The 23,040-nt window shown below is 44.2% G+C and overlaps 1 protein-coding gene across 18 annotated transcripts in view; it reads right to left on the bottom strand.

Annotated features, from left to right (window-relative positions):
- Nucleotides 1–20,758, bottom strand: part of Erc2 (ELKS/RAB6-interacting/CAST family member 2) — an 846,765-nt gene extending 826,007 nt beyond the window's left edge. For 10 of the 18 annotated variants that reach the window (XR_003834790.1, XR_003834792.1, XR_003834798.1 and 7 more), the window contains exons 1-2: nucleotides 20,551–20,717; nucleotides 19,420–19,486 (exon numbers count right to left, since the gene is read on the bottom strand). The gene's annotated coding sequence lies outside the window, so the exon portion shown is untranslated. Of the gene's footprint in view, nucleotides 1–19,419; nucleotides 19,487–20,550 lie in introns of all 18 variants that reach the window. The other 8 variants (XR_003834791.1, XR_003834794.1, XR_003834799.1 and 5 more) reach the window with 2 other exon arrangements.
- Nucleotides 20,759–23,040: the final 2,282 nt, after the last annotated feature.

Genomic DNA, 23,040 nt, shown 5'->3' with positions numbered 1-23,040 from the left:
CACACCCTCCGCCCTCTGCCCAGCTGTGTTTAAGTTCCCTGGGGTATTTTAAGACACTTGCTCTGACACTCAGGCTTTTTTGGGTTGTTGTCTCCTTGTTTCTCATCCACCCTGATGGGGTTGGGGTTTTTTTTTTTTTTAATTCTCTAACATGAATTTTTGAAAAAAATAAAGACCAGCTTCATTCAGTAATCAATAATGCAATAATGTCTACTTCCCATTACTGACCTGAAGAAGACCATTTTTGAGCTTTTCCTCTCACCCATAAAAGTGTCTTTAGGAAATAAGGTAGTGATAAGCTCTTGCTCTTTTAAATACTCTTACAGAGCCAAGACAGCGTCCATCAGTAGAGTTCCTAATAAGCTCTTTAAAAAACCTGCCTCTGTATATCTGTAATATACAACACAAAGAAGGGTAAAATATTCATACTCTCAAGCTGCACAAAAACAGATGTTGCTGACATCAGAAAACTATGACCCCCAAAGAGATTAGGTGACCAACACCTTCCACTTTAAAGGCACCTCATGAATAAAGCTGGAAGCCCGTGGGTAAATTCTGCTTAAAACTCGAGCGAAATAACAGATGGCTTCATGAACCTATGAGGATGTTGCCTCTAATTGCATATGAATTCATAAATAAAATATGCCCTCATCCACTCACCCTCTTAAAAAGGCTTAAGGACTCTCCAACTAGAAGCTCAGGAGAACACGGCTGGGAAGAGCCTTAATTCTTGTCTCCCTCAAGAGTCTCAGGCTATCACAGTCTAGAATGCTCTATTTTAAGACGAAAGCACTTCCTGCTATCTGCTCTAAATTAGGTTAAGTTTATTTCCACAGATTTTAGCCCCGGCCCATCACCTGAGCCCTGCTGACAGACCGTGTGAGCTGAGGTCATCACTTCCCAAGACTTCGCCACTTTAAAATATCTGTGTGGGTTTTTTTTCCCCTGACCAGCCTCTTTAACTTTTTAAAACTCTGGGTCACAGATGACATTTGGTTCCAAAATGAAATCTTTCTACAGGGAGATGTGGTATAGAACAGGACTCACATAAGAAGTGACTGCCCTTCAGGTTAAGGCTGCTGCAGACATGTTGAGTGTGGCAAGTTCAAGGCTCTTTAGAATTTGCTTCTAGTTGCCAACACAGAAAGATACAGATAATCCACATTAAAATCCAGATTCCAGCTTCTTTTTGGAAAAAAAATTAAAAATTAAAGTAAAGTAAAAGCTGAAAGTCTGACCGTCCACCTTTCTCCCTTCCCTCCATGACAACGACACACTGGAGCTGAGAAGCACCTGCAGGAGGGCTCCCACCTCTGCCTTTTCTATCCCTCCACACCCTATGGCCTTCCATTCTGTCTGACTCCCTCTTTCTATGTTTAGCCTATAGGCAGTAAAATGCTGGCTCACTTCTACCACATGAAAGACCTTAAATAAGAATTTATTCTCTCTCACCACATCCTTCAAGTCCACACTACCTTCTTTCTAAAAAGCTCCCTTAAATCCATCTCCTTGTCTCCCACGAGTACTGGCACCAGCCCATTACCCTAGTGTGACTCTTGTTTAAGCTAGCCTATACCCTCCCAAACCACCTCCCATTTTGACACCCTCTGTTCTATTTCCAAAACATCAGCCAAACTGTGTCAAGTTACAATTATAATCACAAAAATATCTTCACCGCCTACTTAGAACCCTTCAAGGCTTCCCAGTGCTGCATAGATAAACCCTGTAGGATCTCTTTCCCACTTGCTTTCCAGAGACTCTCTCCTTCACCATCTCTGAATGAGTCTTCCTCTTGATGCTCAAATGCATCAAGTTCCTTGCTGCCTCTCAGTATCACATAGACCATTTATGGGACTCCTTCCTAGTCATCATTTAGATCATTTCAACTGATAGCCTACCTTCTACAAGGTCAGTCCTTTTGAATCATATTGCCAGGCCCTGTGGATGTGAGATTTAAGGCCATTTCCCCTTCACTTTGCAATATAAGTCCAGGAGAGGAGGTAAAGGGATAGATGGACATACAAAGGTGGGGTGGCAGTAGCTTAGTGAATAGACCTGGAATGTCTAGCTAAGCTAGCAGATAGGTTCCAGCACTGAACAATTCGTTCAGACAACCAACATAAGGGATGAGAATTTTAGTGGGAGTCTCCTCTCTTTTAATACAGTTGGTCGGTCTTATTTATTTTATAAGCCTAAGGGATGGCACATATGATAAAGGTAAGTCTCCATTTTGAGACGTCTCACTATGTAGCCAGGTCTGGCCTGGAACTTGCTTGGGCTGGCATCAGCTTCTCTTATGTTGGGATTGTGGGTATGTGCTACTGCAAGCTTTTGTAAAAGTAAATATTAATTGCACAGATCAATTTTACGGTGCTCAACTGTACCACCTCTGCCACTATCAGGACTTTGAACATGGTCCACGTCATACCCAGTTGTCCACACTGAGATCACATAATGTATTCTCATTTCTTGGGGTTGCTCTTCCTTCCTACCATAAGCCCCAACTGTGCAACCCAGATTTTAACACTCAGTCTAACAATGGAAGTCTCCAGGCAATACAGACCCAAGGACCACATCTCTATACATTTGAAATGTACACACCAAGCTGGTAAACTGGTAAATATAGCACATTCATCCTCCCACTCAACAAATGTAAAGGTTAGAAAGGCATTGCTTGAATCCTCAATTAGAATGTTTACTCTAAACAAAATCCAATGGCAAACGGAAGGCCTACCCTTCCCTAGTCCTCACTGCTAGTTCAAATATAGTCCAGGAGCCACACATATATGAATTCTGCTAGCTAGCACAATCGGCTATTTCTAGATATATCCAAGGTAGGGCAGCTTTTTTCTGTAAAAGAGTAAATGACAATGTATTTCAGGTTTTGTGGGCCATTGGTCTCTGTCACAAGTGTCTGCCTGCCATTCAGCCTGACAGCAACTATAGATGATTTATAACCAATGGTCAAGGCTGCATTCCAATAAAACCCGATTTAAAAACATATGGCAGCAGTTGCATGTAATCCATAGGCTATAACCTGATAATACCTTGTCTACAATCTCATAAGCATGTGCCCCTTGGCAACCCTAAGTGCTGGGATGGGCATGCTAGAGCAGGATCTGGAGGCAAATCAGGGTTGTTTATATAGGCAGGTCACAAGCCTCCAGATACAAGAGTGGGCTCTGGAACGTCAGGCTCTGTAGACACCTGTACTGGTCCCCATGGGGAGAACTTCCCCATGGGGAAGCCAGGGTCACAGAAGGGCCAGGGTAGTCCTAGTGGCCCTTCTTACACATGTCTAAGGACACAGGAGCTATGCAAAACAATCCTTCACTGTCTGAAAGAGTGGAACTGGAACTTCAGTCCAATGACCTTTTATCACAGCATTGAAGTCGCTTCCAAGGACATTATGTGACAATTTTACAATGCTAAGCAGGGAGAAAGACATTGTGTTTTCAAAAAGAGAGGGATCAAAATCAGATCTGGCTGGATCCACTCATACATCTATCCCACTTCCTAGTGTGCCCTCAAGCAGATACTTTCCTGCCCTTCAGCTCGAAGCTGGGGAGTGACAGCAGCTCTTCTCATAGGGATGGGGGGTGTCATTAAATGAAATGACACAAGAAAGAAACTTAGCAGAATGCCCAGCACACAGATAAAATCCAATAAGAGCCAATCCGGATAACCTTGATATGCCTAAGGCCACTAGAAACCTCAAAACTATCTTGGAATTCTTTCAACTCATTAAGTTTATCCCTGTCTGATTAGATTGGTTCAAACTCAGTTTGCTATTTAAAAGTGCTTCAGCCATCGTTATTTTTGTTTTCAAGGGGTGCGTTCTCCTTTCTTCCTTCCTCCTGGACAGATAAGAAGCAGTGGGCTTAGCAGTAATACTTTTTATAGTTTTATTTCAATTTTTTCATACAACGTATTTTGATTCTATTTTACCCTCCCCAAACACTTCCCAGAACCATATCTCCCTACCCACCCAATACTCTCTCTCCTTCCCTCCCCCTTCTCCCTGAGCACAAAGACAAAAATCAAAACAAACAAGCAAAAGACAAGAAAGTGTCAAAACAAAGCAAAAATAAACAACAACAAAGAGTTCATTTTGTGACGGCCACCTATTTTGTATTGGCCTGCCATGAACAAGGTTATTAATCTCGGATATTCCTTTGCAAGTGGATATCAATTGCAAACTGCTTCTCAGTTAGGACTCTATTATTTTTCAAAATAGGAAAAATCTATAGGCTGCAATATTATATATCCACAGATACCAAGGAATCGCAATAGTAAACTATTTAATCTTAAATGCTACAAAAATATGAATTAGGAGCAAAAAAACTCCCACTTGCCATAGCTAAAATTGTTAAAAATGCTTTCCAATCATTTTCCCCAAAGCCCTATGAAACGGAAGCATGCATGTACACACCTCACCACCCTCCCCGTCAGCACTCTCTCGTGCTCATTTTATAATTACTGTTTTCCACGTGCAGAAAAGAACTCAGCTGCCTCGGATCATGTTTTATAGCTAAGCACTTGATGGAGGAAGTTGACAACCGTCCATACCCAGGTGAGCAAGGGCTCCTGTGCCCCAGGGTTAGTTCTTCCCATCAGCCGTTGCTCCTGCGTACATTTTAAACTCTATCCAACTGTTCCAAAGTATGACCATAAAATGTAAAAGACCTAAAAACTTTCTAAAGAAAGGTGTGATTAAAGTATACGGCTAAATCCACAAGTTAAAAGCATAACAAAAATCAAGAATAAAAGGTCAAAGTAATGAGATGTTAAATAAAATTAAATTAAAGATTATGGCCGGTACAATATGCCGAGTATAGCGTTATTCATGACCTCACACACGATGGAACAAATAAATTGGTTGCACTGAAGAAATAACTAAGATTGCTAAATTTGTCTTTAAAACATCTGTGCACCTCCTTTAATCTGCAAACGTGAAATGTCAATTGGCAATATTTTAGCTATAATACACTTACCTTAAAACAGAGCTGGGGATTATTGGGTCTTACATTAAAAATCCCCAATCTGTCTACCAACAGGTTTTCCAGAGATAATGACAGAAGAGGTAGAAGAAATACAGCTCCATGCCCTTAACCCCAGACACTCAATTCTACAAAATGCTTCTTCACTGGCAACAGCACTGTGTAAGTAGAAATATATATAGATATGTGTATATGTGTATATGTGTATATGTGTGTATATATATATATATACACATACTTATATACACACATATATATGTATACATATATATACACATACATATATATACACACACATATATATGTGTACATATATGTGTGTGTGTATACACACACACACACACACACACACACACACATATATATATATATATATATATATATATATATAAAAACTCACATACACTAGAAAAACATTAGCAACAAGAACTGAAGAACATGAGGTGGAAATTAGCTTAAATGGTCACATTTCAGAGTAGAGAATTCATATGTACCTCATGCATGATACATCTATGTGCTCATGTATGTATGCATGCATCTATGTGCCCATGTATGTATACATACATCTATGTGCTCATGTATGCATACACATGTATGCATACATCTATTTCATCTACAAAGAAGACAACAGTCCCTCAACAGCATGGCTGATGCTCATGAAGGAACTGTATCTGAGCCTTTAAAGGGAACCAATAGCACAAGGCTGAATTAGATTCAGAAACCTCTTGAAAAACTGAATTTTCAGTGCCTAAGAGTTCATACATTCAGTCACCGAAAGATCTCTTGCTCATGAATTCTAATAGGAAAAAATGAAAAGGGAAACTAAGAGACGTGGCTGGAATCTACTCACTGGATATTTCTAAAGAACAAATCCAAAATGTAGCTTCTAATGTGCCAGAGGCCCTCCATGAGAAATGGGGTCGCATCCCCTTTATTTGGGATTCTATTAACAACTCTAATTGTTATACAAGGCTGTCAGCTACTTTAATATCTATCATCAGATGAAGGCCTCTTGAGAGTGATAGATGTGTACTCTAAGGGAACTCAATGAGAGGCAGTACAGAAACAGATGGAGAAAAATCAAGGTTTTCAACTAGGCAGAATCTGACATGGGGGACAGATCCATAATCACATTTGTTAAGGAATTTTGCAAAGCTCATGAGAATTCAAGAGCTGTCTTTATTTCAGTAATTTGAAGACAAATACTATGAGAATGTTCTTGACCACCACAGCAGACATGCCCATTGAGTTGGAGCATCTCCCTGCAGCCTGAGGAAGCACTGCGAATTAATGGGAAAGGAAAGACAGTGGACTTGGGATCTAAAGCATGTGTTCCCAGTGGGTAAAAGGTAAAGGATGCATGTTCCTCGCCATGAGTCAAAGTTTCACAGGAGTGAGATTTGTGAGAGAATTGAGTCATCACCCAGGGCACAGCAGGGTAGACCAGTTGACTGCCAAAGAACCCGCCTACAATAAACAGTCAGCGTCATATTCCAGTTACAAGCAGCAATTTAGTTAATGCAGTTAAGTTAATGATGTTAATTTAAATTATTAATATGAAGAGTACTCAATTTCCAAATTGATTTTGGGCTTTATCAAAGTATGAGACACTTAAAAATGATCTCACCAACCTTATGTTTATATAATTAAAGTATCACTGTGGTAATTTTAGTCCAAAGAAAGCCTACCCAAGTTTGAGAGACCTTAAGAGATTCAGCATACATTAGATGTGAGTCCGTGATCTCCTACTTCTTATCTAGTTTTGAACTCATTGATGAGCTTCACTCAGTAGAAAGGCCTCAGCTGTAATGATGGCTACTATAACAAGTTAAGTGAGTGATTATTAGTTCTAAGGATATAGAAATACTTGGCTGAATGCCTGCCGAGGCTTACTGAATATCATTACCATCACCATCACCATCACAATGACCACCACCACCACCACCATCATCATCACCATCATCATCACCACCACCATTATCACCATCATCATCACCATCACCATCATCAATTTTGATCAACAGATACATTAGGAGGTTGTCTTCAATCCTTTAATATCATATTTCTTCCTTGTGAGTAAAACAATTAGCAATGTTAAAAATCTTGCCATAATGGATCTACAAAGATTAACTGGTCAAAAAAGTTGTCAAAAGTGTACATGTGAAAGCAAAATTCCAGTCAGCCATAGCATTTGTTCACAAGCCTACAGTCTTCCTCTGTTAGGACGAGAATCTTCCTTGTTCCACTGAAACATGGCTCGACCACATGACACCTGCCCCATCTAGGAGCTACCCTGTGGGTAAGTCATTGTGTTTCCTCTTCACTGAGAGGATAACTATGCAAGGGTGAGCCCTCCAGCCCAAGTCCCAGAGTGAAGACAACCAGTGACTGCCCACCAGAGCAAATTAAGCACAGTGCTAAACAAAATACTTAATTAGGTTAGAACACAGGATGGCATTCTCTCACTTCTCACTTCCCTTCCCTTCCCTTCCCTTCCCTTCCCTTCCCTTCCCTTCCCCTTCCCCTTCCCTTCCCTTCCTTCCCTTACCAAGCAAGGTAATGTCATCCTTTAAAACATACCTAGACATTGTAACTGTCTCCATGTGTGTTTTCTTTATTAGTCTATCCACCCCCCAAAAAATACTTTTTTTCCTGATACTTGGACATAAGGTGAAGACAAAAAGAGCTGCAAGGGGGCTGCATTTTGGCATGCTCTGAGAGAGTTGTACAAACAGTGCAGAAGTGAGTATCAGCTAGAACAATAGAACTTGGGACTTGAAGGGTCAGTACGTATATGAATACAGGTCTCAAGCACAGCCCCATAATGAGTCCAGTTAACCGTAGAAAGGCAAGAGAACAGGGCTCCAGGAAATGCTATCTCTGATCCTATCTTACAACTGTTTCCAATCGCACTAAGACACCACTTGACGTGAGCCTTTCACTGACTAGATAATTCAGTCCTCACAGCTCGTTGAAGGTGGCAGCCATACCTCTTTCATCTTCCTAAGCACTGCAGTGTTGTAATTAAAACCAGTTCTGTGTGGAACAGTTGAAGCATGGCCTCTGAGGCCAAGAGTACAAGATTCAGATCCTAGTTCCTCCACAGACTTGGGCCGGGAGCCTGTGAGCAGATGCTACGATCATCGATCTGAAATGAACATTTTAGAGGGCCCCAAGGGACTTCTCACTGCCAGGAGCAGCATCTCTGCCTGAGGGCTCCTTTTGAGCCTTGGGAAGCTGATCTTCCCCTGTATGAGACAGAGCAGAAGTGCCAGGGAATTAAATATCCTCAAAAATACCATACACCATAGCTTACAGCAGAATTATTTATATTGGCCAAAAGGAGGAAACAACCCAAAAGCCTAAAAGCATCAAACGGGGAACTCAAACGTGGCATACAGACAATGCCATGTTAACCAGCCTGCAAAGGCAATGAACTTCTAACAGGTATTCTAGCATAGATGCAGGAAGCACTAGAAGGCACTGGAGCTTCATGTCCAACTCAGTCCTTTGCCTAAAGGGAATCAATCATACAAAAGCTAGAGAAACTCCCCAAATAGCATGGAGAACACCCAGGACAAACAGATCGCCAACATACCCCTGACTTAGGGAATCAGAGGGCTATGGGCTGATTGTGCTATTCCCTCTCCTGCTCTGACTTGCCATCTTAGCATCAGTCAAGATACAGTTTGTCCTTTTCCAGCTCCATATTGCACCATTCTCACAAATGAACCCAGAACCATGACCCTGCATATCCAGGTACATCCTTTGCCAGAACACACCTACAGTGCTGTTACTTCAGCTTTCACATATACCATCTGGCCAGCCTAAACAGCAGATTGCAACTCAGGCCTGCTCTATTAAACAAGACTAACAAGGGCTGGTAGAGGTTATGATTTGATGAGTATATGGAAGGCTCTGGGTTCAATCTCCACCACAAACAAACAAACAAACACATAAACAAAGTAGTGAATAATCTAATGTCTAGGGACATCTCATCTCTCTCAGGCTGGCCTTGAACTCCATGTGTAGCTGAGGGTACTCCTGAACTTTTAATCCTCCTGCCTCCCACTCCTGCATGCTGGGATGATAGGCACTCCCCACCATGCCTGGTTTGTGCAGTGCTCAGAATCCAAGGCAGGCCCTCACTCATGCTAACAAGCACTCTGCTGCCTGGGCTGCATCCCATCTCCCAGAAAATACATTTCTGAATATGTATTTTTCTCAAAACGGAGACAAATGCTGACTAAACATGCATGTTCAAGAGGAGGAAGACTCTATTTACATTTTGCTCTGTAGCCTAACTCTCAACACTTTCCCCTGACATTTCATACACAATAAAGACTCTTAACCTTTTCTTATTCCAGTCAACCACCTATAGTTGATCCAACTGGAGCATTTGACTGAACACCATACATACTGGGCATATATAGCAGCTTCTGGTTTTGCTCTGTTACATTATGAGCCTCACTCTTCTCCCATTTACTGCCACCTGTATTTTCCCCTTTAACTCTATAAAACAGTAGCATCATTCACAAAACACTTGGGTGACTGCACAAATACTGTGGGTGACTCTTCTGAAATACAAGGGCACAGCAGCTCAAAACATCGGTTCCTAAATGGAGGCGCAGAGGTTCTGAACAAGGTGTGAAAGGCAGTTTATCAGGGTTGCCTTGTAAATGTGAAAAGTCCAAGGCAGGCAGGACACATAGAACATGCAACAGACTTCTCACCTCTAACTCCCAACTGGAGGCATTTCAGAGGGTAACTAAACCGTTTACATCCACGAACTTTCTCAGTCCACTCTCAATATGCTACAAATCATTCCCACATTTCCATCTTAATATTCCAACAGGCGGTTTGATTCTGTCCACTTACGGCGAGCACTGGCCTTTGCATCTCTAAAGCGAGATCCGCATTCTAGTCTCTACTTAGATATTACTGAGAAGATTTTGGTCCTTGATGACATTTAGAGAGAGCCTCAAAACCTCCGAGTGGTGTGGAGTTCCACTGCAGGCCTTTGGTCAGGAGTATCCTCAGCTGGAAAATGGTCTGTGAACATTGCCAAGGCTGCATAAAGTGTGTTTAGTCAATGAAGCCCCAGTGGCTGTTGCTAGGATGTCTAAGTCCAAATCTAACCATCCCATACCCATCCTGTCATCTATCTCCCAGTTTCAGGCCCCTTGGCCCAAACCAAGCCCCACGTCATTCCCATAAATACAAGGTCACAGGTTTAATTCCTAGTACAGAAAAAGGTAAAAAATAAATAAATAAATAAATAAATACCTGAGATCCTTGAAAGCCAAGCGCCAGCTCTAGCTTCTTCATGGCTCACAGGGCCCTTGTGCCCAGTCACCCTCTCAGGCCTCTCTCCCCACACTACACCCTCAACCAAAGCACTGGTTCTACAAACTACATTCACCTCCCCAAGCTTTGAATCTCCTCCCATTTTCTCATTTTGAAGCTGGGCCTATACTATTCATCTGGTATTTGTACCACTCAAACCCACTCTCTGTCTACTCTAGTGCCCTCAGCGACACCTTTAGTATCACTAACTCAGAAGCCCTTCCTTCATCCTTCTTCATGACCCTCTGAAGTTGTCTGTGGCAGGCTAGTTGCTCCCCAGAAGAGAACCACTATTAACACCAGACACTCTAGCCTTCAAGCCTCCAAATCAACTGCTCCTACAGCCCTCCTCGTGTCCAGAAGAGACCTGTCATGATGTAAGTACATAGACATATGGCAGCTACATAATATAATGGTTTATATTTCCTTATTAATAAAATCTATCATAAGAGCACACATGCTGGTTTTGCTCCCAAGGTTGAGATTGCAGACAATGTCATTTATTTGGTTGAAAGTTATTTCATTGAAAGCCTGCATGCATGAACAAACATCTGTATGAGTATGTATGTGTGTGTGTGTGCAAGTACATGTGTGTGTGTGTGTGTGTGTGTGTGTATCTTACATGATACACATGAAATAAGTTGGCCTAAGTGATGAGAAACAGAGGTCCCAAATAGGACAATCAATGATGAGTACACAAAGGGAACTCAGGCCAGTGCTACATTTCTATAGATAAAAGAAACTGCTTGAAGTTATTCCAAGCAACTATTCATGTTGGGAATTCAAGATGGGTCATCAGTGTATTTGAAGTCTATATATAAAGATAACGGTTCTTTTTCATCCTTAACAAAAATGGCAAAGAATTCCCCTTGTGTGTCAGCCCCTGCTAACTGTTCCCTCTTCCCAGGCGTGATGGGCAACCCCTGAAATCCCGTTGCCTTTGTGTCCACCTAGCATCACACAGGACTTGTTCTCAGAGAGCCCACAAGAAGGCAAAGCTTTCATCCCATTCACTACCCAACCTTCTGCTCCCCTAGGGAGAGGCCCAGGAACAAACAGGAGGATGTGCCAGATTGGGAAAGAAAGAATGGGTATGGGGGAGCTTTACAGCCTGAGGGGGAGGGAGACTCACATCATCAGAAAAGATCAGAAACCATCTTCTGAGAGACGCGCACGTAAAAAAGAGTCAACAGCTCTGCTCCCAGCATATACTACCCCTTGCTCTTCAAGGTCATGACAGTTAGCTGGAACCAGTTGGCAGGAAGGTACCATGGCAAGCCTGGCTTCAACCAGGCAACGAACACCATCATGATAGGAATGTGATGTCTGCCAATTCCACTGAGAAAACAAGCAGGGGTAGCAGGCCCCACCCAGCCTCACATCTTACAGAGACCCTAGCTCTGCACCTCCAGGGAATAGGTTTCCACCCTCAGAGCAGCTCCAGGATGGCAAAGAACCTTCAGTCACTGCCAGTGCACAGAGGATGAACTCCCACCCTGACGGCATCCCCTGTGTCACAGTGGAATTCACTGCAGAAGAACTTAGAGCAGCAAAGCGCAGCGAGGTTTAGTTTCTTACGAAACCCTGCTCTCTCTTGCTATAATTAGTCATGCCATTTTAGCAGAAATGTCTCTCCTAGTTTGCATAAGGATATGAGAGTATTCTTACAAAACAGTCAAACTGCTCGACGCCCATTCAAGTTCTTGTCTTCTGACCCACTACGAAGTTATCTTGAATTAATAGTTTGTTCCTCAAGCATTTGAGGGGAGTGTACTTTGGTGCCTGCAGTTCATTCATACTCAAAATTGTGTAGGGGTGGAGAGCAGGAAGGCAAGAAAAGAGGTAATTTTAGACACTTGCGTATGTTCACACACACATGCACACACACACACACACATGCACACACAAACACACACCCACACCTACATATGCACACACAACCACACATATCACACACACACACAAGTTCAATGAGACCTGGAGAAATGGCTCACCAGTTAAAGTGCTTCTCACGTAAGAGTAAAGACTGACATTCATTATCCCCAGAAATCCACATAAATGCCACATAGTCACAGATGCCTGCCTGTAATGCTGGCCAGAGAAGTCAGAGCCAGTGATCCCCAGAGGAAGGGGCCTAGCAAGACTAGCCATATCAGAGAGCTCTAGGTTTAACTCCGAAAACCTGCTTCCATGAATAAGGTAGAAGAAAAAAATGGAGAATGATTTTCAACATCAACCTTGGCTTTCACCTACAAGCACACACACACACGTGTACCCACACAGATGCATGCCTACATACATGCAAAAGCATGTACAAACATATGCATGCACACACACACATACACAGAAGATATGGGAAGGAAGGAGTTAACAAACAAAGCTGCTGTTGACAGGCATCTATGAATATTGTCACTGTTTGCCCATCTGCAATGTATCCAAGAGACAGCTTTCTATCCTGTATTCATGCAGTAGGGCTGTAATCTTCATCATTGACTTCCAGGAAAAATAATCAGTTCTTTCCTGAAAGGGCTGGCTCCTGTCCTCTCTCTCTCCCTCCCTCTCTCTCCCCTGCTTTAATTTTAGTGAGTGCCCATGAGGTGCCAGCCAGCAAGTACAGATTTCCTGGGCTCTGACCAAGATGAACTCTCCCTGGCAAAGGCAGTGCATGTTCGAGAGCAGAGGATAGACCTTGGAAGCAACAGATCTCAGAGGCAAGAGAAGAAAAGATGCCCAAGACACTAAGGTCACAGTCCTGGGAATCAAGCAGTGAAGTGCTGAAGTGTTGGGTAAACAACTGGTGGGTAAACTGAGCCAGCCCAGGAGAAGGGGGCCCAATTATACCTCAGTTAGCCAGTGAGGTAGAAGCCTTGGGCTTCTGAGCTCCACTGAGACAGAGTGAGTAGAAATCACCCAAGCCTCAACCCTGCTTCCATGACAACCCAGCCCCTCATGCTGTTTTGGCATTAATGCAGTGGCCCTTAGTTATCTTACTTTGCATTTGTAAGGAGCAGTCACTGTTCCTACTGTGTCCAGTAATAATTAAGTAGCCTTGAAAGTCAGGGTCTAAATCTGGCTGTTTGAGCTCTACTGTTCCTTGAGTTCACCTAATAAATAGTTAATGAAGATCTACTGTGTGGAAACCTTCCCCTAGGCCCTGGGATTCTGTGATCACCACACCATAGAAGGTGGCTCCGGATGGTCTCACATTGCACATGTGATGGCCGACCATAGAAGTGATACAAGTCACTCATAATGCATGCCTAGGAGGAGAGAGGAAGCGGCCATGGGAACATGAACAGTCTACACTACAGATGTCAAGGCACAAGAAGCTGTCTAAGATAACATGTGTCTATTAAAACGTATGTAAATAAGGCGATTGGACAGCTACAAGATTCACACCACCCTGTGCCTGGGAGAGTATGCAGCTATCATTTTAGAGAAGTGGCTTCACCATAAAGATACCTCAGGCCACATAAACCTGAACTCTTGAGTTTTTAGGGAAATTTTTTCCTTTTTTTCCCATGAATTCCTCAGTGGGGTCCAGCTAAATTTTACTTAAGAGGAAAAACATGTATGGAACTGAAAAACATTGGAACCTCTAAACAGAAAACAAATTCTTGTACAGATTTAAAAAGGGGAGAGAGGCAGAGACCACAACATGGAAAGTCCAAGTAGCCCCTCCCACTAAAGCTCTAGAATGTCTAAGAGGTGACAGCCAAAGGGAAGTCTACAGTCAGGCTCTGAAGCTCTGCCGTAGCTCGCTCTCACTTGGCTCTTTACCGTGAGGAAGGCAGAAGAGCACAATCCCGTCAGACGAGGTCATCGAGGGCTCCATACACGGTTCTGATGATGTGCGGGAACCCCCACCCTCCAGCTCTGAATCATGATGCACAGCTCATCAGTGATTCTCTCCATTACTCATCCCTTGCTTCCCAGCTAATGCGAGACCATCGATAGAGGCTAATGCTAACCTTCAGGAAGCATTTGCTTTGTTCTCAGAAGATTACAGTCTAACAGAAAACCATGACTTACAGTCACCCAATCACAACCTTATCTCTCTCTCCTGGGGTCGGCTGGATCCCCAGCTTCCCCTCTGCCTCCATTCCCACAAACACTGGACATCACGTGCCAAAACCTTGACGCCCAATCCCCAGTCTCTAACTCCACGTCTTCAATCTGGGACTAAGCTGCTTACTCGAGCTTATTTGAACGTACTTTTCCAATATGATTTCTACTGTGGTTCCTTATCCTGTCCAGCTGAAGGTAAGCCTAAAAGTCAAAGTGATGCCGTTTTGAATTCCAATCCCTCTACTTACTAGTTCTGTGATCTTGGGCAAGTTCTTTAACGTCTGGGAGCTTAATGCCACCACCTGCAAAATAAGTAGGATAGTATCTGCTCTGAAGAACCCTTAAGAAAATACACATCAAAGAGGATTATGTTTGGCTGCAGTAACGCCTTGTAGATAATGCAGTTCTTTGTTTCATTCGACAAGATTCTACAGGAGGCAGTGTGGTGGCACTCAGCACTTGGGAGACAGAGACAGGTTATCGTGGGTTCAAGGCCAGACCCTATCTCAGATCAAAGCATAGTAGAGAAAGACAGGGTAAGCTGGTAGTATCAAGGAGAAGGGCCATCAAGACTGAGATCTTTCCAGGCTCCAGGTCTGTTAGTTGTTATATTTCGTTGTTTTGCTTTGTTTTGTTTTGCTGAGCTAAAACTTAAACACTGGACTCACACACCTCAGCTTTGCTATGTTGAAGACACTTTCACTGCTATAGTTATTACTGCCTATCCAGGTATTATACCCACGTTCCCAGCAGCAAGAATGAAGTGCCAAGAGCTATTGGAGTGCACCAGCCGGGCGTGCCCTCTTTTTTTAAGATTTCTGGAAAACCCCCACCCAATAATTTCTACCTCCGTCATTACCAGACCTCTATCTCATGACTTCTCTACGATGCCATGGAGTCTGGGAGGATCAGATGGGTATATCCTCATGTCAAAATATAGTTACTTTAGTTTAAAGAGCAGGTAGAGATGAAGATTGGGTAGGCAACCAACCAGGTCTACTCTAATATCAAATTAGCTGTTTTACCAAGAGTGCTCTGCACCGGGCCTCACACAGAGTTACATAAAAGTTACACTGTAGCCAGATGTGCTAACACACATCTCAGCACTTAGGAAGCTGAAGAAGGAGACTTGCCAGGTTCCAGGCCAACTTGGGCTACAGAGTAAGGCTGTACCTCAAAAGAGAAAAGGTTAGACTATAGGAACAATTGCTAATGGGTGTTGCTGCCGTTCATCTCACTAGCTTTCTGGCTAAAAGGAGTAACTTGGTTATAGCCACATGTGCCCCTCACATTCCTACAAAAATCATGTGAGCACTTTTCTATTGCTGTGACAAAACCTCATGGGCAAAGCAGTTTATAGAAGCAAGCATTTAATTTGGAGGCTCATGGTTCTAGAGGGTTAGAGTCCATGATCACCATGTTAGAGAACATGTTAGCAGACAGTCAGGCACAGTGCTAGAGAAGTAACTGAGAGGTTACATCCTGATCCACAGGTTGGAAGCACATGGAGAGCTAACTAGAAATGGCTTTTCAGCTAGGGATTTTAAAACCTAAACATACCCGCTCCCCAGCCCCAGTGACAAACCTCCCCTAACAAGGCCACACCTCCTAATCCTTCCCAAGCAGTTTCACCAACTGTAGACTAAGAATTCAAATAGACAAGCCTATGGGGAGGAGGTTCTCATTCAACCCACCACGACTATCTCCTGTTCTTGCTGTAGCTTTCTCCCTGTGAATCTAAGAAAATGGCATTTCATCCAAGAATACTTCCCCCACCACCTACTTGTAACAGTAAGTTCCAAAATGCCAGGTCCGCCACACTGGCCCACACCACTGCATTAACAATTATGTCACAGAATACTGTCAGGTCCTAAAACTAAAATAGTACCCTGATAATTAAAGTTGCACATGTATAAACACACCTGCTATGACCATCAGCCTTCTAGGGTCAAATACAGTATATTCCAAACTGCAAAGTTTAAATAGTGTGTGTGTGTGTGTGTGTGTGTGAGAGAGAGAGAGAGAGAGAGAGAGAGAGACAGAGACAGAGACAGAGAGACAGAGACAGAGACAGAGAGACAGAGAGAGACAGAGAGAGACAGAGAGAGAATATTCATAGAGATGAAGAGAAGGTGATAAAGATTCCATCCTCCAAGTATTAAGAGGGGGCTAGGGAGATGGCTCAATGGTAAAAGCTCATAAGCATGGGGACCAGGTTTCAGATTCCAAGCGCCCATTTAAAAGCTGGGGTAGGCATGTGCCTTTACTCCCAGCACATACTATAGTGAGAGAGAACAGTGAGGAGTCCCTCTCTCAAGGGAATGATAGTATAGGACAACCAAAATTCTCCTCTGGCCTCTGCATGGGCACACACTGATAGACACATACACACGCACAAACATCCATACTCTCTCTCTCTCTCAATCTCTCTCTCTCTCTCTCTCTCTCTCTCTCTCTCTCTCTCTCACACACACACACACACACACACCAAAAGAAAAAAGAAAATGAATGAAAAAATAGAGAAATAAGTAATAATTGTTGCCAGGCATAATGATGGCGCACGCCTTTAATCCAAACACTTAGGAGGCAGAGCCTGGAAGATCTCTGTGAGTTGGAGGCCCTGGTCTACAATGTGAGTGCTAGAACAGCCAGAGCTACACAATGAAACTCTGTTTGAAAATAACAGGAGAAAGAAGAGGAGGAGGGGGAGGGAGAGGAGGAAATAGAGGAGGAAGGGGAGGAGGAAGAAGAGGAAGAGGAGGAAGAGGAGGAGGAGGAGGAAGGCTCTCTAAGTTACACCATACTTTGAACCTACATGGTAGACTGTAGCTCACTAAGCCTTCCTTACCCCACTTCAGGCAGAATCTACCACTGAGATTGGACTTTTCCATGCAACTTCCTTTCTCCAAGAAAGGGTGTCAGTGGAAGTGACATTTGCTTGCATGGTTTGCCTGGATGTTTGACAGCATCCACCATAACATGGGCAGGCCACAGGAACCCCAGAACACCTATGGAACACATTAGAACTCAACCTGTGCCTTAGTCAGGATGCTCCCAGAAGCTGAGCCTGCAGACTGGAGAGGAAAATGAATACCTGTTGCTATAGAGGAAAAAATCCTGTTACCCTGCCAGAGTTGAGTGATATACTGTTATTATTTGGAATATGTTGGCATTTCTTATCTGTTCACTTATTTTGTCCCTTTTCTTCATCTCAAAAGAGAACACTGGCTGCAACCAGTGTATTTCTAGCTTGGACCCAACTGTCATAAACTTGCAAGAGCCACACTATTAGCACTGGCACACTCCTGCTTTATGTTCGTTCTACTATCTTACAAAATAAATAAACCTGAAATAAACTATCAAGGAACCGTATAAATATTGCTGAAACTGTACTGGTGGATGACAAGAGGTGACCCATGTGGCAGTCAGTGGTAACAGGTTGTATGCTTTTTAAAAGCCAACAGATGTTCTAGTGAAACAAGTGAGACAGAGTCTGCAGAATCAACCTAAAGAGAAGCACAAGCTATGCACTGAGGTGAACTTGTGGACAGCGGGGCTCACCTCACTCATCCTCCGCAATACACAGAACTGTGGCTTCTTACAACATAATAAAAGAGACAGTGTGTGCCATACTATTTTAGAAGAACAATTTAAAATGTAAGTATATTGAATCACTAGTGAAACGGGATTTTTTTTTTTTTGCAAGTAAAAGAAAAATGAAAGTCTAATCCCTTAGGGTGCAGGAAACCAACTGACTGATGTTAAAAGCATTTACTCAACCAGAACATGCTTAAATTGGAAATCTGAGATATCAAGAAAAATAGAAAAGTGTGCATTTTATTTTATCTTCCTTTAAATTGTCATCAAGATTAGAACTAACTAATAGGCCAAAAATGCCCTACTAGAAACACACAATACACAAAGCTGTTGAATTTGCCCTTGGGATGCACAGACAAGCAGGCAGTCAAAGGATCTGTGGGCTCTTCAAGGGTGGGCTCAGGGTATGCACTAGACTTGTGCAGACCACACCACCAAAATCTTAATTGAAAGCCATGGCAAGGTCATCGGCTCTGGGTCAAACAAAAGTACTTACCATCACGGTATAGTGTGGCAATGGACCTAATTCCTTTCAGTCTCCACAATTAGAATTTAGGGGCAATAGCGGTACCTACCTCACATGGGCTCTGTCAAGTGTAGAACACCAGTGGCAACAGTAATAGCATCCCTTGACATGCCTGACATCTATGTCCTAACTGTATGGTCCAGCTCACGATTTGCTTGTACAAAGCTGAAATCCACAGCACTATGCCCATATCCAGGTCCAGCTCCTATAAGGTGATGGGTCTCTGGGCACAACTCATATTTTTCTAATGAATTCAAGAAGAAAGGTACTGAAAATCAGGTTTTTGCTAGTACAAAGTTAATACCTGGTCCTTCGTCACTGATTTATCCACCCAAGAAAGTCTCACAAACCATAGCTCCTTTCCCGGAAACTATCAAAAGGCTTTTATTACAGTTCAGAAGCAAACCAACAAGATGCCTCTCATAAGAAGGTAAAGAAAGTCCTCTTCCCCACCACTACCTCCACCCTAAATGACATCTTGCAAAGGAGAAGCAGGCAGCCCTCACTTCCATGAGTTGTCAAATCTAAAAGAATTCTCTCTAGTCATGTTCAAAAACATCTTATAAACCTACCAAATCTGATGTAAGAGCCAAACTACATACTCAAAACAGTGTGAGTTCACAAGGACAAGGGTAGGGTGACCACAGGAGACGGCGAGCCACACCCTTCTCTAGATAGCTCAACAGTAAGTGCATCTCTTATAAAGAAGACTGCGATTCTAAAGGAAAGGTAGATCATTCCAACCTGCCGTCCCAGCAGCCAGCCCATGCCCGCTTCGCTCTTATACAGATGGATTTCATGTTTAAGCCAACGACCTCCGCATCCACAGCTATAACTAGTGACGGACAGGGAAGACAGGAGGAGAACACAGGTTGAACATACTTGCTTCTAAGCCCATTGTCGAGGAGTTGGCTTCCCGCTTCTCTGCTTCTCACAGCTGGAGTCCTACCTGGTGGAAACCAATGGTTAAGTAAAACCACTGATTTAAAGAGCCAACCAGGAAACTAACCAAGACAAGTGGGAGCAGCCCTCCTCTCCCGGGCATTGATTGGCTCTTGGGGTTCCACCGGTCCCATTCTATACACATAAGTGGCAGGTGCGGCTGTCAGTCACGAAGAGAACTGACAATTCACCGCTCTGGGAGTAAATTGTCTTTCATCCAGCAAAGGCAGGTAGCCGCCTAAAATCGATCTTCTCCTAAGGGAGCGGACCCTCCCTCTGGCAAGGAGGAGAAAGACCCCTCACTACAAAATAAATTATGTAGGGCTAAACAGAGGAGAGTTTGTGGGTACTATTTGATTTTCACACACCGAAAGAGCCCTTATTCTTCACTGTCCTAAAAATGATCTTTCAAAGGCTCAGACAGGATTAATAATAATAATAATTTTTAAAGGTACCTCCTTGTAAGTACCCCTTGTGTAATTAGGAGGTGGGGAGAGAATCGGTAGGAATGCTGTTTAATTTCACATCGTATCCTTTTTCATACACCACCTCCTACCCCTCCCCAGTAAATCATCTTCATTTTCCCAGGCATGAATTTTTCTTTTTATAACCTGCATCCCTTCCCCGCCCCCCTTTCCCCTGAAGCCCACCCAGACAGCCAGGCTCACAACCCCCGAGGCTGGGGGGGTCCTGTCTTCTCCACTTTATTCAGCTTCCGATTCTGAGAGACCCCCACCCTCGTGAACATCCCACCCCTCCCGGCAAGGTAGTCAGCAAAGGGAGGGGGGTCTGCAGAAAAGAAAGGCGAGGACAGTGAAGGTGGCTACGGGAGAGAGACTGCGGGAGGTGGCCCGGGGCGGGCGCCTGAGGAACTGTGCACTTGTTCCAATCCGGGGGTTTAGACAGAGAGGCAAATCCGCCCTTAGGCCGCCCCATCCCTTCCCCCGCCTGAAATAGCCCCGAGGAAGGCGGCTGCGTCTCCCCTCAGCTCCCCCGATAACGCATTGCAGCTGCCCACGAGCGCCGGGGACCCGCACGAGGGAGCCGGGGCCCCCAGCGTCGGCGTCTCACCTTAGCGATGCTCGCCCCGGCGCGGTCCCACATGGATTTTTACAACCTCGCGTGGCTGCGGCGCCGGGCGGCCGGGAGGAGCTGGAGCGATCAGGAGCGCGAGACGGTGGAGCGCGGGCAGCGCGGGGAGATGGTGGGGAGGTGGAGGGGAGCGCGGCCAGCGCCGAGCGCCGGGGCCGGGCCGGGCGGGGCCGAGGGGGCGGCGCCCGCCGCAGTCCCGACACGCGCGCTCACGGCCGCTCGCCCAGGCCCTGACTCACATTCCCAGCATTCCCGAGGAGCCTGGAGGGGCCGCGGCTGGGACCTGGGCACCTCCGCGGGGGGCAGCAGAGAGTCGAGTGCGCGCCCGCTCCGCAGCGCCTCCTGGCATCCTCCTGCCCGAAGCACCTGACCTCCCAATCCAACCCCCAGAAGCCCCTCCAAAAGCTGCCAGACACTTCTGGGGAACAAAAACAGCCTTTGCCTTTTAAGTTAACCTAGAGAACTGAGGTGAGGGTTCCTATGCCCTAGGACCATCCATTCCTATGCAGGTCCATAGAAGGATGACTCTACAACACATCTACTTTATTGCCACCTCCTTGTCCCCCAAGGAAAAGCGAGATAGAAAAGTGAAAAGGAGAGCAATTCAGGCTCCTGTTCATCAGATGCATTAGGTGTCTCGTCTGGTTCCCTTTTAAATTAGAAAGATGGGCCCTGAGTTCACGCAAGCACACACCGCTCCAGGTAAAGTGCATGAGAAAGTGTGCAAGGTTTTCACAGGCAAAAGCTTCCACTCAACAAGAAGTCTTGAACCCCTGCTGCTGCCACTTGGCACCAGGGAGGGAAATGGAAACGTCAGAGGTAAGTAGTCAATTCCAGAACAGCAGCGATTTCCTTTATGCCCTGATGAATGTGCTTCCAGCAACTTCAGTGGCCACATAAGAATGGCTCCTGCTGCAGGGAAGCTCACACATAAAGCAATCCTGATCCAGCAGTGGGGTGAGCAGAAGGAAGAACAGTGACTGGAGAAAATCCTCCCCCCCACCCTGAAAAGGAGGAACTCATATGCTAACAGCTCAGAGAACAGGAGGATGCCTTCCTATGGCAGCCTAAGTGTCTCTGCCTTTAATAGCCATGCCATTTAAGGTTTTCCATGGCCTCCGGGTGCTCACACTCTTCTTTCCATCCCCAACAAATAGTGCCCATTCCCCTAACCCTGGTACTTGAAGGACAAAACCAAACTATATCTATTGTGTTCTGTCCCACATGGATCCTTGGCAACCTGGTGTGTTACACGTGAGAGCCTTTTGAGATTCTTGACGTACCTCATGCTGAGTAGTTTCTAAAATGTGACTGTGCTAATTTGCTTCTCTGTTGCTGTGATAAAAACAATGACCAGAACCCACTTGGGAAAGGGTTGGCTTACATTTCCACTGCACAGCCCATCATCAAGCAAAGCCAGGGCAGGAGTGCAAGGCAGGAACCTGGAGGCAGGAGCTGAAGCTGAGGCCATGGAGGAGCACTGCTTACTGGCTTGTTCCCCTGGCTTGCTCAGTTTGCTGTCTTACTTAACCCAGCCAAGACCATGAGCTCAGGGGTGGTACTGTGGGCTGGGTCCTCCCACATCAGTCATCAATCAGAAAAACACTGCCACAAAGCCAATCAGATGGAAGCCAGTCCTCAGCTGAGGTTCCCTCTTCCCAGGTGACTCGAGTTCATGCCAAGGTGACAATACTAACAGCACAGTGACAGCATGCTTTAAGTGTGTATGCACCCACACAGGCACACAGTGTGCAGATATCTGTGCAGGCACTTACATTTTCTCAATCACTCTCACAAAAACTGTAAAATGGGTAATATCTTTCAGAAAATCCAGGTGACATATCCAAGATGGCACATTTATAGATTTTTTTTTAAAATACAGTGTTGAACAGTCACTATTGATGGCCTTCATTCTCTCTATTCCATTGACCTGTAAGTTCTAAATAAGAATCCTTGAGTGTTCAAAAGATAACCATTATATGTATATAGGCCCAAGAATAGTTTTCACACGCACGCACAAAGACTCATGGTTTCTAACAGATTTTTTTTTTCAAAGTAGGTCCTTGATTTAGGAAAAAAATAGTCATTTTATGTAGAAAACAAAGAACTGAGATTTTAGAGTTCTTAGACATGTCATCTTCATCCTTTTGGGGACTTAGTTTCCCATCTGAAGATTTTAAAAGCTAAACTAAATGAACTCAAAGATGTCATCCAGCTAACCTTTTCTAACTTAATGCTAAATATATGTATGTACATATGTACACAGACACACTACCCCACATGCCAAGTGCTAACAAGCAGCCTTTACCCAACTGGACAGAAAATTACAATACAATCTTGTCCATACCGAAGACACAGCTCTCACTTCACAGAGAATAAGTAACAGTTTATTCTGAAGCCAACTATGAGTGGCCATGGCCTAGAAACACAAATTTAGGTTATACCAAACTCCATGTTCCAATGCAGTAA

Source organism: Mus caroli, chromosome 14, assembly GCF_900094665.2.
Source record: "Mus caroli chromosome 14, CAROLI_EIJ_v1.1, whole genome shotgun sequence".
Taxonomy (NCBI): Eukaryota; Metazoa; Chordata; class Mammalia; order Rodentia; family Muridae; genus Mus; species Mus caroli.
The sequence above is the reverse complement of the archived record's forward strand: the minus strand, read 5'-3'. Positions and strand labels throughout refer to the sequence as shown.